This window comes from Lampetra planeri, chromosome 32 (assembly GCF_965212315.1).
Source record: "Lampetra planeri chromosome 32, kcLamPlan1.2.h2, whole genome shotgun sequence".
Taxonomy (NCBI): Eukaryota; Metazoa; Chordata; class Hyperoartia; order Petromyzontiformes; family Petromyzontidae; genus Lampetra; species Lampetra planeri.
In genome coordinates, this window is record NC_136138.1 from 10,597,926 (window position 1) to 10,613,668 (window position 15,743).

General features: G+C 50.6%; 1 protein-coding gene across 6 annotated transcripts in view; it reads right to left on the reverse strand.

Moving 5' to 3' along the window:
• Positions 1 to 15,743, reverse strand: part of LOC144729454 (forkhead box protein P1-like) — a 198,892-nt gene that overhangs the window by 112,679 nt on the left and 70,470 nt on the right. The gene's annotated exons all lie outside the window — the stretch shown is intronic.

Consider the following 15,743-nt stretch of genomic DNA (forward strand, 5'->3'; position numbering starts at 1 on the left):
CTTTAAATCGAAATCAGCCTGTGGGTTGTACCCCGTGCGCACCGCTGCTGGGTGGGACAGAGAGAGGACGTTGACGAAACTTTGCCCGTCGTTTCAACTTTCGCTCCGGGCATCGAACCAGGAGTTGGAATCTAAGCGGCTGTGACCTGTGCAGTGTGCCAACCACGAAGAGAGTGCTCCCGCCAGCAGGACGGGCGACAGACGAGGCCGTGTGAGGGGTGTTGAACGAGCTTGTGCCGGTCTCAGCACGGCGGTGAACCCGAGCTCTGAAGACCGAGGGCCGTTGTAAACAAGAGTAACACGAGGCGAGGCGTCCGATTGCTCTAAATTCGTGAGAGGTCACCGATTACCCATCGATTCTTACTGCCACGGTACAGGTACGGGAGAATTGTTTACGATGGAAACAAACTACATTCTCATCTTGCATTTAAGGAAACGAATAAAACTCTAGAAACGAGGCTACAAAAAATGTTTATTTTTAAATATGGGGGGGGGGGGGGGTGTGCTTAGCCTCTCCCCCCAACCCCCCCGCTCACTTTCCCACTTTCCGTTACGGGGTTGTCGAGCCAGCGAGCAAGCGGACCGAAGTTCCAACCATCCCCTGCCGTCACGTCCCCTCCTCGCGCCAGCTCTGCCCTGCCCGCACCAACCCAGCCCTGCCCGCAGCACCCACCACGAGGCAGCCTACACGTGCGCGTCCCCCCACCACCCCACCCACACCGCGCAGCTGCACAGCGTTGGCTCACGACGTGGTCGCGGCCACAACGCGGCTGATGTCATCATCCGTCAGCCACCGCCACTGCGGCGCAAGCTCCCGGGGCTTCCCTCTCCCTGTGCCCCGCAGTGTCCGTGGGCCTGCGCGACCCTGCAGGGGCATGCGTCGGTCGGGACATCGCTCGAGTAAAGCCCGTTTATGCACGACGGTGCATTTCAAGGACACGAAGCACAACAAATGCATGGCGTTTCGGCACATGGCCAGCATCTGCCATACGCTAATGTAATATGACCTTTTTATGCCAAGGAGACAAAATAACACACATCTCTCTCACACAGCATCTGAATAAATATAGCAGAGTCAAACAAATTAAGTCACGATCCGTATAATGTCACAACCGCACCTCTGGACACACGGAAGTGTACAACACAAACAACAATATCGCTCGCGTGCAATAAACAAGTTTACGTTTATTCGTGGGATACTGCCATGGTGCAATGGTGAACCAATTGGACAATCCAGAGGTCGCCGGTTCTAAACGATCTCCTGGTGTGGGCAAGTTTCTTAAATTCCCTTCTCCCCTTCTGTCCACCCCAGGCAGTGTGAATGATTTCTGTGTCCAGTTTGCTGTCCTTTCCCCGCACCTCCGATAAGCACGGTTGGCTGCGTACGGTGCGAAAGAAGTTCAACACGCACACATACGTACGTACAAGTTCAACATAGCGTACGTACGTACAGCAGAGCACGTCGATCGGCAAGATACGCAGCACGGTGGGGATAGAGTGTGGCTACTCCCTCCTCTGCTGCGAAGATTGGCCAGCGTGGAAGAGTAGGCCAAAAATGACCTCCTATAGGCGGTGGGGGGGGGCCTCTGTAGAGATCCCCTCTAGCGTAGAGGCCCCTTCCGCCAGCGGTGGCGTGAGCCAGCAGTTGCAGGGCCCGCGCCTTTACCGCCGACCTCGAAGGAGACATTTCGTCACGGCGAGGCGCTGACCCGTGTGAACCGTTGATATCTCCCCCCCTTCGTGAAATTCATCGGTTACCACCTTCGTGAAGAGGAGGAGGAAGAACCTCTAGGGCAAGGGGAGCCTTGCGCGGGGCCGGGCTTGGCGCAAACAAAACGCTGTCAACACGCAGCGTTCTGATGGGGATGTGGGCGATGGGGGGGGGGGTGGTGGTGGTGGTGAGGTGGAGGGGGTGGCGGGGTGGCGCATGCGGGGGCCCAAGGAGCCGTGCGGGCGGTCGGGGCGGGAGCGCGGATGCTGCCCCTCTTGTTTCGGAGCCTCAAGCTCATTTGACTCGAGGGTTGTTCTCTCCGGCCTAAAGGGGAAATTCGACACTGCCGAGAGGGTGTATGCGAGGACACACGCAACGCGCGCCTCACGTTTTAAAATAATAATAAAGTTGAAGCGCGGTCACTCGCTGCACATTTTCAGACTTTGGAGACGTTGAGGAGTTTTGCTGCCGATCCGCGGACCATCTGGTGCGAGGTTGGGGGGGGGGGAGCAGCTAGCTGCTGTGAACTAATGAACGCCGCCGCCGCCGTCGCTTTGGCCAGGCTCGGCGAGCGGCTTCCTGGGGGTTCGCGCGCCAGGCGCTGTCCGTCCTGGGCCCGCCCGTCGCCAAGTCGCCGAGTCGTCAATAACTCGAGAGCACAAATCGCACCCCCCCCCCCCCCGTGCTGCGTCGAGCCTCGGGAGGCCGCCGTGAGATGGTGGGATTGGGGGGGTGGGAAGCGTCGGTGCGAGGTTGCGATGACACGCGGTGATTTTTGTTGTTGTTGTTCTGACAGACAAAGGCGGCGCGGACGCAGACTAAGCTTGCGCCAAAAAAAATATGCCACCGCTCAAACAACAAAAACTCGTCTTCCGCTGACATCAGCCTTGGAGAAGTGATAACATCATCGTCGTCCTCCTCCTCCTTGTCGCACGCCGGCGTGTAAATTTCCGCAAGTGCAGAAAAACTAAACGAGAAACGGTGTCGCTTCTCTGCGAGCTACTCGTGGCCAAACTTCCGGAGCAAAGTCTGTCGACTGAACGTACTTTTAAATTTTAAAAGCGAAAGCACGGGGGCAGCCACGTAGCCAGGAGATGTCAGCGCCAAGTGTTGCCCTCTGGTACGGCATCGTGGGCTTTTTTCTCCTGGTAACTGCGGTTTCTTTCCGCATGAAAGGCAACTCCTTCTTGGCAACCGGACAAACTTCCCGATGTAGCAGACTTGAGACACGGCCGAGGCTTTCCTGGGCAATCGTTGGCAACTGAGTCTCGAGACTCATTGCAAGGATGGCCTTCCTTGGAATGTCTGGCCACATCACACACGATGTACATGCGAGTGCTCACCTTGGTGGCATTGAATGGAGATAACGGGTGAAAGAAAACCCAAGCATCTCACTGGGATACAATTGATGAGATGCATTGCCCACAACCATATCACCTGCAATGTCACAGATATTCCCATAACTCAGCCTAGACAGTGCTCTTATGGGTGACCACTAGGCATTAATAGTTTCAAATCAAGATTCATAGTTTGTTATAGTCTGTAGAGCTACTTGGTGGACAGCAGAGGGGAGTCCAGAAAAATCCATTGTTGTACTTTACTTCTATGCTCTCGGATCTGTGTTCCCTCCTTTGACTAACCGGCACCGACCAGCATAGTGAAGTATGGTCAATAACACATTTGTTGTCCTAACCCCGCACCTCCGATGAGCACGGTTGGCTTTGTAGGGTGCGAAAGAAGTTCAACATGCAGTGCACAGAGTTCCTCACTCAGCAGCGGATTGACGCGAAGGGCTGAGCATGTCTGAGGAGATGTTTGAGAGCTGGGGCCGGTCAATTCCTTCGCGATTCCTCCACCCCCCTTGGGGGAAGATTTGGGACCACCGCCGCGAGAGACTCGGAATACGATTCCCCCGTGGAGCGTCACCGCCCAGCGTTCGCTCGGTCCTCCCGCGGGTTTCCGTGAACTCCAGCGGCAGGTGAATGCTCATCGGTCACAGTCGCACCTCCGACGGGGGCGGTGGTGGTGGTGGTGGGTGCAACGCGACTCCGTCACGGAACGTTGGCCAAGCACACAGGACGTGTCTTGGTAACGGGGACATCTTTTTTTGTTTTCCTCCAAAGGCCGACCCGAATGTATAAAAAAAAGATTATTTTACAGGAGCTGGCAGAGTGTATCGTCGCTATCGTTATTTATTTTTGTCGGCTTCTATTCTTTTGTCGTCGTCGCCGTCGTCAACGCTGCCACACACGGCGGCGCGGACACGTTGCAGAACAGAGGCACGCGCGTCGTCGAGCGAGAACCGTTTACGCAGCCGTTGTGGAGAGCAGCGGGTGGTCTTGCGGGGCGTGTTCATGCAGGAACACATCGATCACACGACCACCACCTGGGTGAAACGTCTCGCACCCTCTCGCTCTCTCGATTTACGGGCATCGCGAACTGCACAAAGCTGGGTTAGCGCCTCCGTGATGGCACAGGTGACAACCCATGCGGTTTATACCCCGTATTCTTGCACAGGGAAATTCAGGTCCATACCAATTCAGTTTTCAGGTCCATACGCCGTACAGCCGTTTCAATACGGGCAACAACAACAAAATTGTTGGTCTATTTGTTTGTGTTTCTCCCTTGTGATGATGGGACTTTGTAGGATGAACGTTGAGATTTATAAGGGCACAGGGTGACCAATAAGATCTGAACTGGTCTGTAATAATGTCGGCACGGAAGGGGCTGACAGCGATGTGGTGGACTCGCGCTCACAGAATGGTGCAAACACCAAAGGCGCTAAATTATTCGATATAATTTTATCGCTTGCAAAGTGGATGACGGTATCCCCTTGCTGTTAAGGGCGACGACTCGCATTTACACGGTGCTCGCTTACATGCCTCGCTATCCCAACGCACCTAACATCACATCTCATCTCGACCATTCCGTTGCCCTGCGGCAGTCGAGCCAAGAGGATCCCCGGGATGGGCGACCGTCTCTACGCGCACCGCAAACAATCGAACGCAGTCAAGAAGCCACCGGGCACTTAGCAAGGAGCAGTCGGTCTTCTTCTTTGGTTCTTTTCGGTTAAGTCACGTCTAAAAAAAAAAAAAAAAAAATTAAATAACATATTACGACGTTTCGATTGCAACACAAGCAATCGAAACGTCGTAATATGTTATTTTAATTTTTTTATTTTTTATTTTTAGACGTGACTTAACCGAAAAGAACCAAAGAATAATTCCTGCAGTCATGAAAGCTCCTAAATTAAGATTCAGTCGGTCTTCGTCAAGCCGGACCCAAGACCCACGTCACTACCGGCATAGCCAAGCTGATGCAGCAGGAGAATCCAGGTCACCTGGGAGCACAATGCCACCTCGGTGCTATCCCTGACGAACACTTCAGTGCCATTGTCAGGTTCCAGATGACCGGGTGGCATCTGGAGAAATGAGCCGGATACCACGGAGATTCCGGGTTTAAAACCGAGTTCAGTTCCTGAATTTAGATCTCGAAGAGGCTCCCAGGGCATGGAGCGAAACGTCGGACATCGTGCCGAACAACACGCGGTAACAACCCGAAAACTCATCACAGGCCTGCAGATCAGCGTGCATTTCACGCGCAAGTGTTTTGTGTGTGTGCGCGCGCGCGTCTCTTTTACTCCGTTCGCCATTCCATTTATTTCCCTCTTGCTACAAGTGAGAAATTAATTAGCGGCAAGTAAAACAATACACCCTGCATCCCAGGTGGGGTGGGTATTGGTAGCTCACGGTCAACTTGACATGCCTCACAACACTCACCTAGCCAATGACGCCAACTCACCTGGGGCCAAGTTGATACTACGCCGCGGTAGATGCTCTGCCTCTTAAACAGAGTGGGGGGGGGGGGGTATGGAAGTGCTGCCCTCCACTGTGTGGACGACAGGACACTTGGAGGGGTATCAGAAGTAGCTCTGTTTGCGTCTGCTTTCCTGGGCAATTCTCTAAACATCTGGGGGTAGCGCTGCTCTTGGAGATTTCGGAATGGACTGGTTTTGCTGATGACGTGACATCAATGGGGCAACCAGGAGAAAATTGGTTAAAGAGCAAAATATATCTTCTTGGTTCTTTCGGTAAAGTCACGTAGAAGGGAAGTAATAAAATAATAAAAATAAAACATAATAAAATAATTCTCACGACGTTTCGGCCACAACGCAAGCAGACGTCTTCAGGTGGAGAACAGGTCTGTCAAGTACCAAGAAGATGAATCCCTGCAGTCACGAAAGCTTTAAATCGAAGAGCAAAATATATATAAAAATGTGTAGACACACACACAAGCGCACACACACGACAAAAGCTTTGTCCGTATCTCATTCGCGTGGTGCAGCTAAATTCTCGTAGACATGCCATACCGCTGCAGTCAATTTGTGTCTTGTGTATAAGGTGCTTTCTCAAACATACGGGCTGGTATATGAGTGGTTTAATTTGATCAGCGCTTTCAGTTAGATCAGTGATTCACAAGGTTAATAACTTTCTCCTGTTCCACGAAAGAATATAGTGGCAATGCTTTCCAACGCGCATGGAAGTGTTTACGCATTACCTCTGCCCATCCATCCAACAAAAACAGGGCTTGGTCCATAACTTGGGAGAAACGATCCAGAGAAAAACGTCATATTTGCAAATATTTAACAAAAACTCGCATTTTGCCCTGACAGCTACCCACCCATCCATCCATCGGCTTCCTTACTGCTAATAAAAAACTACCCAGGAGAAACATACATCCATTGGAAAGCGTTGCCTAATCCAGGCATATGCATGATATTCCCTCAACTCGTTTTTAATCTCGATTGAAAAGGTGGGTTTTGACAAGAAGTGGCTTCATCAATCTATACAGCATCTTGTTGAATTTCCTTTAATGCTAGATACCCCCCATCCCCGCCACCTCGCACAATGGCAATGAATATGAATTACATTAACCCAACATTTGCCAGCCATATGACAAACTACAAAGTCCAGCAAGAGGCTCTGGCCTGTATATTCCCCTCCCAAACCTAACTCTTGACCACATCAGTGGCCTGGGCTGCGCATGAGTGAATGATTGAAGTGGAAAAAAAAAACCCCCAAACATAGATCCAGAGATTTATGAAGCTGTGCCCTTGTGTCTCAATGCCTTTCCCCGCTCCGTGCCCCCCTGCAAAGTGCATCGGAGCTTGATTAAGATTTGGCGATACCCAAGATACCCCCTGGAGAGCTTTGGCCTTCCTTACAAATACAATATTACAGAACTCCACGGATAAAATACAAAGACGTGCAACTTTATGAGAGCGGATGGTGCGGTAGTTAGTGCACGACGCTATCAAACCAGCCACCACAAGTTCGATTCCCGATTATGACCAACAGCGGTAGTCAGGTGCTATCGGAACTGGCCTGGGCCACCGCCAACTGCCCCCTTTTACCAACCTGCACTGAAGTACAGCACTGTCAAACAACCCAATTCATCGACACGGCATGGGGAGGCACTCATTCAGCAGTGGATTGGCAAAGGGATGTAAATGATTAGTAAAATGTAAACTCATCTGAAGTATGCATGAGTCCACTCTCAGGCCTCGATTTCTTAGAGATCCGTTGACACAGAACGCCTTTAAATGGCCTTTTACTTTAGTTTGATATCTAAATCAGCATAGACTATGAGAACATAACCCAGGAAGAATTATACGATGGCAGTCACAATAGAACAATTTTAAACTGGGGCCACATTAAACCTTGGGGGGGACCAATGAAGGCTATTGACGGGCAGCGCCGTACTGCCTAGCACCCAACGCGCTCCACCACAGGTCCAATAGTTTGCGTGGAACAAAAATTGTCACCACACCCCCTGTTCCTCTCCTGTGCCCATGCCCATTACCTGGCGCCACACTCCAGCACTGAAGCAGCGGAGTGCTCGTTGAGTGTGCAGGCGGTGCAACTGCAACAAGGTCCCAAGAGAGAGATTAAACATGTTAAAGAAGCACTAAGACAGAATGGCTACAATAATGCTCAAATTAACAGAGCACTAAATGCCAAATCACGATCGCAAAGCAACACTGCTGAAAGCGATCAGATTATTAAAACAATAAAAATACCATTTATCTCAGGAGTAACTGACAAATTAGCCCGTGTTTTGCAAAAGCAAAACATTACAGTAAGATTTGGTACAGTACACAAAATTCAACAATTAGTAACGTGCACTAAAGACGAATTACCTAAATTATCAACAGAAGGTGTATATCGGATTAATTGTGTATGTGGCAGATGCTATATTGGACAGACAGGGCGTAACGTTAGTGTAAGACTAAAAGAACACCAGAGAAATATTAAACTATCGCAAACACAACTGTCGGCAGTGGCAGAACATGCTTGTCAACAGGGACACTCAATTGATTTTGACAACGTTGAAGTGTTGTGTAAAACTAGTTACTACTGGCAAAGACTAATTAGAGAATCCATTGAGATTGAGAGAAACAGAAATAACTTTAATCGCTCAGACAGCTACAGGCTTAGTGCGGCCTGGAAGCGTATTATTAAATAAGATGCATTACAATTCCTTATAAGGGAAACAAGCACTAACTGATTATTAATGTAGCATAATCACAATAGAACACATTCCAAATGATTACTAATCTACAACTCGCATCGTAACAATAGCCTTATTACTAATCAAGTATATCATTACAATAACCCCCCCCCTCAAATCTTTGCACCTGATGAGTTAATGAGTTAATGATGACGTCACCCTGCTGCTGCTCTATATAAGAACGGGAGACACAGCAGAGCCTCACCATTCTGGCGAATTGCCCGATGATGCTGGATGCAATTACCAGCGAAACGTCGTACTCAAATTGTAAATGTTGTGGTTTCACGCTTCAACACACCGGTGGGCTAAAGCAGTGAACTATTTGTCTTTTGTCAACGTGACACTTTTTTTACTGATTGGCCGTGTCGGGTGGTGGAGGGTTACGACACATTTATAAATAACGCGATCTAAACCCAAAAATCGTTGATTATGAAGGTCCCAAGAGTCGGAGGGGCCCCAGGCCACTGGGATATGAAGAGGGGAGGAAATAGGACGGGGGGGGGGGACACAATTTACCTCCTTGCAACCAAGGTCCGCGTTTGCAAATGCTAAAAACACATTACGTAACTGACAGCACCTCCGATTAGCACGGCTGGCCACGTACGGTGCAAAGGAAGGTCAACGTACGTACGTACATGCCAAACCGCGCCGCGCCACTGGTGTTCGGCCATATCCGCGAGTTTCTGATACACGCGCCGCAATCACCTCCCGCATGCCACTTGTGCCAAGGGTTTGGTTGCCACACTGCTCGCCGTGCGCCGATGGGTTCTTCGCGGTGTGTGTGACCGGATTGGATTTGCCAGCGCGATGGTAGATTTCGCTGCTGGGAAGGATAAAAATAAAAAAAAGCCCCACGCCCACCAGAATACGCTAGCCAAAGCCACTAAGTCTGGATGTAATCACTTGGCAGCTTGCACACATAACGTGGATTACGGTGGAGGCAGCTTTGACAATAGGAAGGATATCATCGCAGCACTGGAAATAACTTGACAATTTGGCACACGCAACAGCCCCTGTTGCCGCCCTGCATCTTTCAATTGGCAGATTTACTTCAAAGCACAAATGAACTCCATTATACACGGGGACAGTATTATTTATATATATATAGACAGCAGGACTGTAGCATTTATATCTGTGGGTCTACACATGTGGTGAGATGACAATGAACGCAACGGATAGCACACGACACTTAATCATCTCAGCACCAAGGTTCAATTGCTGGCCACGCACCACAGCATCGCCAACTGGTGCCTGAACATCAAGTCCATCGACACCGTGAGCCGTGAACCTGTCCACTGCCGGACAAAGGCTTCCCCGAGCCGTCACCATCTTTCTCGCAGCCTCGCGATGCAACAGTCCATCGAGCGCTGGCGCGCGAGTCGATTTCACCGCTCCCATCTCGGCGGAGGACGCGATCTCCGGCGTTGTTGCCGCCTTTGCCCGCCACTCGGCTCCGATTCTCAACCGCTGGCCATCGTCCGTGGTGAACGCTAAACTGTTCGTCCCGATGGTGACACGGTGATCATTGTCAGTTAGATTTACCGACAGGGATTGTTTTTGTATTTTGCATCAGAAGCGGGGCAGTGCCACAAGGTGGGCAAACCTTGGGCACAATGTAAAAATACGAATACAGTGACGTACGCAGTAGGCGTTCTGAAGGTAACTTTCTACAGTTTAAGAAAATGCAGCTTATTCGTGTAAAATGCTAATGGTGAGAGATCCACAAAACGTAATGCACCATCGGCAGCCCAGCGTGGACGAAAAAGTGAGATTGTCTGAAATAATGGAACTTCCCAGCAGCAGCAGCAGAAATAGCCACAGCGGCAAGAGCAGCAGCAGCAGCAGGAGAAACAGCAGCAACGGGCAGCAACGGGCAAGCAAGCTGCAACTGCACCAGCGTGAGTGAAAACTTCTGCTTTTGCAACATCCGGCCGTGTGGGCACCAGACGAAAGCTTCGGGCCTCATTTCCATAAGCAGATGGGGTGTTGAAGGACGGCGTAACAGCGAGAGTGACACGACGAGAACGCACTGGGTTCCTAAGTCTACGTAGCCAGCGCCCCCTAGGAGACGCGGAGAGGTTGTGTGCGGCTCGGGACGACGGGACGGTGGTCGTGGACCACGAGGGGCTGAGCGGGTCGAGGAACGGGCTGCGTGCGGTGACTCTTTTCTTTGCCAGCCGCTCCTCCTGTTCGTGCCTACCGAGAGCGGCCTTCAAACGCGTTCAGTAGCGGCGCGCTCACGCACACACACAGCACTGACGGGGACCTTTCTCAATGCGCCGTACCAAAACGTGCGTAGTTTTTTTACTCTTTTGGCTTTTTAGATTGGCTTTTAATTAGGATGCTTTGATTATGTGTTTATTATGCATTTAAATTAGACCATTATAATGATGTAATTTTTTTATGACATTCTTATTGTTGTTTTTACATTGCGTCAGTCGCTTTATTTAGTCCTCAGTTTTTCGTCCTGATGACGACTGCTTGTGTTGCGATCGAAACGTCGTAGTTTTTTGCAACTTTTTTTCGTTCAACGTGACTTTACCGAAAGACCCAAAGAATATAATTTGGTCCTGTAAAGCACTTTGTGTGGAATTCTTTGTACGAATTGTACTATATATAAGTCAAGTTTGATTTGAATCTTTACATGCATGTAATAATATTGATAATTCATAGCCCTCTATTAATCCACTGCTGGATGAAGCCCTCCCCTACACCCTGTCGGTTATGACCATACTTCACCAAACGTTGTTGCACCTCCAATTGGCACGGTTGGCTACGTACGGTGCGAAAAAAGTTCAACGTACCTACGTACCACATTGGCAAGTACGGTTTGGTGAAGGCATGGCCCAGGGCTGGTTCAGACGTAACTCGCCACTGATCTTAGCCCATGGCCAGGTCACACGTTTCGTATCGCAGTGCACGAATAACTACGCCACCACTGCAGCCCCCCACCCCGTGTGTGTGTGTAATGTATACAGGTGCATTACATTATCAAAGAGCATGACATTATTTGTCTTAATTCTACGCCAGAAGCACGTGCAGCTCTGTTGCCATGGGATTGCCATGCAGAGTCATTTATTTCAAACGCACGGCGACGTTTCTGGAGGCTGCACGAAGGAGGGCAACCACAGCCCGCTGCTGCTAACAAAGCGGTCGCGAGTCGCGGATCTTCGTTACGTCTGCCACCGAGCGAGGTGTTGAGTCGACGAGAATAATTCGCTAAGCGCTTGTTTGCGTGTCAATTAATTAAATGGTATAAACATAATAAATGTCAGCCCTTTGTCAGTCAGTCCACCGCTCGGTGAAGACCTCTGCCACACTCTCGTCAGTCATGGGGAGTGGTGGGGGGGGGTTGCTTGACCATACTTCACCAGGCCGGTCAGTGTGGGTTTGGTCAAGGTCGAGTTTCCCAGGGCCGGTTGAGATGCCACTTCGCCAGTGATATTAGCCGTGGCCAGGAATCGAACTCAGGTCACCAGCTTCATAGCGCAGTGGACTAACCACCGCACCACCACCCTCCACTCATATTATTTCGTAATATACGTACAGGTGCTGCAGTTATTCATCACAAAGCCAGTGTCCTCACAATCCTTTTGGCCGATTCAAAAAGCACCTTATCAAATGTTTTGAGCAAAGTAAAAAAAAACAATAGCTTGCACGACGGGTCGACGTTATCTATCCAAACCGGTGGCTTATCCCCAGTCGCCGACCGCGGTGAAACACACACCGCCCAGTGTCAACGGGACGTCGGTCGGTTTCGGAAGCGCGAATTGGCAAAAGGGGGGGGGTACTCTTAGGTTTTTTCGGTAAAAAATAAAATTAAAAGTTAATAAAAGTAATAACGGAAATAAAATAAAATAATAAATCACGACGTTTCGGAGGCAACACAAGTCTCCGTCATCAGGTGGGACCGTCACAGCTAAAATTACTGCATCAAATTTAGAATTAAATGGGGGGGGGGGGGGGGAGGCCTCAAAATGTGACCGGGGTTCAAACGGCGAAGCGGAGCGGCCTCTGCCACCGGCGGGCAGCTCTCACGACGCAAGCTCGTCAAAATCGTCGCGCGCTGCTTCATCTTCTTTGTGAGACAAACAGCTCCGAAATTAAAGCCGAAATTCGACGGCCGTGCGCCGTTGCAACGTCGTTGTCTTCGTTGCGGTGGCAACGTTGACGGTTTTACAAGCGACCAAGCGTATGCCACACATTTATCCGAATCTCATCAGATTTTTTTTATTTCACCAGGTAAGGGCCCACGGAGCTATGATGTAGATTTATTTTTCAGAAGCGACCCGGCCACAGATGATAACAAAGTGGCTTGTCGTCGTGTGGAAATTATAGCAGCCAAATACTCGAAACGCGTGACGTCGATTAGATCTAAATGTTGAGGGAGAAACCGGAGGAACTGGAGAAAAATCCACGCGACCACGGTAAGAGAAACATGCAAACTCCAAATATACAGCAGCAGGCGTCAGGGTCAGAAACCAACCCACGACCTCCTGCATACCAGGTGAGCTAGAGAGGAAATCCACAACAATTACAATTTGTGTAACGACGTTTCCCTGGTAATTACATAAACCAGCATCATCAGGCGAATTGTAAATGTGGATTTACTCTCCAACACATCGGTGGGTTGAAGTAGTAAACTACTCGGCGCGTTTTTGTTTACGTGACAAACCTCACTGGCCGTGTCGGTTGGTGGAGGGTTACGACACATTTATACTTACGCAATCTAGCCCAAAAAGCTTTATTATGAATAATATTGGTCGTGAAAGCCTACGTGTCAAACATACAATCCCGTATATTACAGCAACCTCCGCATAGAATATCGGATTTAAGCTGGCAGTCTGTAGCTGTTATCCAATCAGAGAACTGATAGGGGTCAAATGACACTCAAGTACAGTACTGCTAATGTACTGCCTGGCAGAAGCACAGTATCCATATTCGGTGGCCATAAACCTCCTGGATTCATTCACATATTGCATCACGCCAAAGTTTTAGTATTTGTTCGCCGGCCAACGTACAAAATACGCTTGAAGTCGAAGCAGCCCAACGGTGTTCAACAAAAGTCTCCTGAACACGACCGTGAAAGCCAAAACAACAAGAGTGTCCACCTCTTCGCTGGGCCAGTCAAAACTGCAAGAAAACGGAATAACCGCCACGCGTTACTGCGCGCCAAATTAAAACCCACCTCGGCATGTTCAGCCGCCTGCGGATTTGATTGAACTTTGGAGCCGTTCTTTCCTGCCCGCTTACGACGACGCCCGGACGCCTGCACGCGCACGCAGCCTTGTTGATGGCACAATGGCATGGTGAAGGTGCCTGCGAACCGCATGACTCAGCAGCAGCAGCAGCAGGGATGAGCGGACCCGCTTGGACGAACCAACACAATCCCAGACTTTTAAGAACAAAACCACTTGACAGCATCCACCCCCCCCCCCGTACAGAGCGCCTTCCCCAACGGTGGCATTTGCGGAGAGGAATGTTTTTTGCATCTGCCCGAGTAATCACGTACGTTCCACGACTTGTGCGTGAGTTTTTTTCTTCATTCATCGCTTACTAAGGTCACTAAGGTCACACAGCACACGGGGAGTGGTGGTGGTGGTGGGAGGTGGTCACAGCAAGCACAACCGTGGGGTCCCCAAGCAGATCGAGGGGGGTAACCGGGTTGAGTTCACGAAGACAACAACTAAAATATCGTCTCAAATTCAAATCCTAATAAACATAAGGAGCTCGTGAACGTGAACCAAGCCAATCAGAGCCCTCCACTGTGGATGGCCGCACTGGTTTAGAAAAAGGAGCACATTCATATCCCTCTTCTCTCATCCCACTGCACATCTATTGTTGTCAGCTTCTCTATTACCTCACGACATCCATATCTCTAGCTCACACCGCTCGTCACCTCACTGGGGTTTAATAGATTGGGAGGGGGGCACTAGCCCCCCCTCCGCCCCTCCTGCTCAGGGCTCCAAGTGGGCCAGGCACCCTCAATGGCTGCCGTGGTGCAGCAGTCGTTCTTACAAAGACAAAGACTCCCCCGTGTAGCCTTGACACGCTGTTGGGGCAAGTGCTGTTCGCGGGTAGAACCTTGGAAGGCCGGCGCAGCGCTCGAAGGGGTGGGTGGCCAGCATTACGCCCGGCCGCCTTTTATCACGGTCGCTGACTTACAGGCAAGGAAGCCTAAAATGCCAAGCAGCCAGCAACAAACAGCACCACTGAAGGTGTAATAGATAAGAGTGGATACGGTTCTTGAACCGAGTAAGGTTATTGTAAGAACTTTGGAAGGGAGACAATGCGAGTGAATTCCAAAGTCGAGGCAGGCAGAAAGAAGTCTTCTGACCTGCAGGATGATGAGTGAGTGGGTGCGCAAGTGAGCGGGTGGGTGAGCGAGTGAGTTGTCTGTATGTACTATGTTTATGTGTATGTACGTTGAACTTATTTCGCACCGTACGTAGCCAACCGTGCTAATCGGAGGTGCGGGGAAAGGACAACAAACTAGACACAAAAAGCAACTTCTAAAGAAATGAGAGTTTCTTTGTGACCTGCACAAAGTATGGATGGGACGAGACAGTCTGCTTGGTAGACCGAGTCCGTACGAGGTCACAAAATACCCTCCCTGCTTTTCCACGATCGACAAAACGCGGCCTCCAACAACACGAGGGGGGGGCGGGGGGTCGGTGCCGGCTCACGCGAGGCACCGCGCCGCGAGATTTGACCGCCGTGCGCAGCGCCGCGATCGCCGCGCCGCGGACACGCGAGGGGGGCCGACGAATAGCAACCGGGCCACCTCGGCGCTGCAAACCAAAAATAAACACGTGTCAATGATCCACCCCGTTTCCGCGAGCATCGATTCCACGATCCTCCCCCACGCACGCCGCCCCCCACCCCCCCTCCCCCGCATTGCTAAGAGGCAGCGCAATGAAACGTAGTTTGATATTTGTTTGCCAACAATTTCTTTTTGTTAGTCCATGAGCAAATGTAATCATACACGGAGGCCTCACCACCACACGAAGCCCCGACTTTTTCCATTAACTAAACCCGCGGAATTAGCAGGCAGGTAGATAAACGCCTGAGGTGGGTTCGACAGATGCACGCACGGCTTAATGAGCCCCAGTTTGGCGATAACACGGCAAGTAGGAGGCAAGAGTGAAAAATAGAGAGGGTCTAAAGTTCACCAAGACAATTGATTAAATCTATTAAAATGAAAAAAGGGGGCCAGTGTACGATTTCCCGTACGGCCATAGAGCAGAGACCGGCGCTGCACCGCATCGACACTCACGCACACGCATCGCTACGCGGACATTCACAGAGGTGGCAGCTGCTTAAATAAATGAATTAACAGCCATTCAAAGCCCTTCATCAATCCACCGCTGGTCAGCGCGAATGCGTCGCCGTACTTGGTCACGCCGAGTCAGTGCCGGTTGATGGAGGAGAGGCCGAGGGCAGGCGACGACATTCACTCGCC